Below are 2,514 nucleotides of genomic sequence, written 5' to 3'. Positions count from 1 at the left end.
TCCAGAAGCGCGGCGCGGCTACTGCCAGCATGCTGGGGGCAGATCGCCCCGTCTACGCCACCCCGCTCGAGAATCTGCGAGCCGCTCAGGCGGCTGCTGAGGAGCTAAATGGGCTGGGAGCCGACGAGCTCCCCTACATGACGAGGCGGATCCAGCAGCTGATCGACGCGGCTGCAGAACGGCATGAAGCCGGCGCCCGCGCAGGGAGCACGCCGCGACATCCCGCTCACCGACTGCGAGCGGCGCCCGCCAGAGGAAAGACAAGGAGCCGGCTGCCAGCCGCAGCCGGACTCGTATCACCATCGAGCGCGACGCGGAAGGCCGCCCTCGAGCGGTGGAGCGCCAAGGAAACCCGCCTCCTCCCCCGCCTTGAAGAGAGAGACGTCTCACCCCACCGCCCGTCACGCACCCGACTCTTGGTGACCGACTAGGCCGCCGAGAAGGAGTCAGCGAGAACGACGCCCGCCACCGGATCGACCGCCTTGCTCGATCCCTGGCGCTAGAAGAAGAAGACGATGTCGGCCCGCCATGCTTTGGCCCCCGCATCCGCGACGAGCCCTTCCCCAAAGGGTTCTCGCTCCCCAGAGACACGCCCAAGTACAACGGCTCTGTGAAGCCGGAAGATTGGCTCATCGACTACTCCACTGCTGTCAGCATAGCCAACGGCAATCGACGCGTGGCCGTGAAGTACGTCCCCCTCATGCTGCAAGGCACGGCGCGCACCTGGCTCAACAGCCTCAAGCCCTACAGCATCAACAGCTGGCTGGACTTCACAGAAGTCTTCGTTCGTAACTTCACCAGCACGTACAAGCGGCCTCCCAAGCCTCGCCAGCTCTCCCTGTGCGTCCAAGGGCCCAACGAGTCGACCCGCGACTACCTCACGCAGTGGGCCGAGCTCCGCAACTCCTGCGAGGGGGTGCACGAGGTTCAGGCCATTGAGTACTTCACCGCCAGGTGCCGAGAGGGCACCCTCCTCAAGCACCGACTCCTCTGCGACGAGCCGGCTACCCTCGATGAACTGCTGATCATCGCGGACAAGTACGCCACGGCCGACTCCTCGATGAAGACCGAGCTCCGAGTGGACGCCTCTGGGAAGGTGCTCGCTCCGGCTCCAAAGACGCCGGCTGGCGACTCCAATCGGCGCCCCTACCAGAACGACCACAAGCGCAAGGCCCCCATGCCGCCTTCCACCAGTCGGCAGGTGGCCACGGTTGAAGATGAGTAGCCCGAAGAGCGGCCCGCTCCCAAGAAGGGTGGCAGGCCGGCTTGGCAGCCGGCTTTCTCTTACGAGCAGACTCTCGACGCCCCCTGCAAGTTCCACAGCGGCGCGAAGCCGTCCAACCACACGACCCAAAAATGCCACTGGCTCACGCGAATCTCCAAGGGCGAAGGGCTGGTGCCGCCTCCGCCTCCCGGCCCGCCGCCTCCACCCCCCCAGCGGCCGGCGGCTCAGCCGGCCGTCGGAGCTATCCAAGATGAGTTCCCTGAAGAGCATGCCGCCTACGTCATCTTCACCAGCCAAGCCGAAGACAAGCGCAGTCGGCGCCGTCAGCATCAAGAGGTCAACGCAGTCGCCTCTAGCACCCCCGAGTTCATGCACTAGTCAGAGAAGCCAATCAACTGGAGCCAGGCCGACCACCCAGAGGTGATGCCATCCCCTGGCTCCTATGCACTAGTCTTGGATGTCACCCTCGCGACGGAGAGGCGAGCCGCCCGATTCTCCCGTGTCCTAATAGATGGCGGAAGCAGTATCAATATACTGTACCGCGATACCATGGAGAAGCTGAACATCAAGGCGAAGCAGCTTATGCCAAGCCGAACCGTGTTCCATGGTATCGTCCCCGGCTTGTCTTGCTCCCCAATCGGCAAGATTAAGATGGATGTTCTCTTCGGAGACAAAGATCATTTTCGCCGAGAGGCGATCTGGTTCGAGGTAGTGGATCTGGAGAGCCCCTACCATGCTTTGCTTGGTCGACCTGCTCTGGCCAAGTTCATGGCTGTGCCCCACTACGCCTACCTGAAGATGAAGATGCCGAGCTCGAAGGGGATCATCACGGTAGCCGGCGATTACAAGAAGTCCATCGAGTGTGCCATGGCCAGTAGCCGGCTGGCCGAGTCCCTCGTAGTGGCAGAAGAGAAGAAAATGCTGGAGCGGGTTGTGGCCATGGCCGGCAAGCAGCCGGCCCTGTCCCCTAATCCCAAAGATTATGATGCGCAGGGCTCCTTCCAGCCGGCCAAGGAGACTAAGAAGATACCTCTGGACCCGGAGAATCCGGAGAGGTTTGCTGTCATCGGGGCAAACTTGGACAGTAAATAGGAAGGCGAGCTCGTCGACTTCCTCCGTGAGAATCGAGACATTTTTGCATGGTCCCCAAAGGACATGCCGGGTGTCCCGAAGGATTTCGCCGAGCACAAATTACACGTCCGGGCCGACGCGAAGCCGGTCAAACAGCCCCTTCGCCGACTGTCAGAAGAGAAGAGAAGAATCGTAGGAGAAGAGATAGCCCGGCTCCT

Source organism: Aegilops tauschii, chromosome 5 (assembly GCF_002575655.3).
Source record: "Aegilops tauschii subsp. strangulata cultivar AL8/78 chromosome 5, Aet v6.0, whole genome shotgun sequence".
Taxonomy (NCBI): Eukaryota; Viridiplantae; Streptophyta; class Magnoliopsida; order Poales; family Poaceae; genus Aegilops; species Aegilops tauschii.
The sequence above is the reverse complement of the archived record's forward strand: the minus strand, read 5'-3'. Positions refer to the sequence as shown.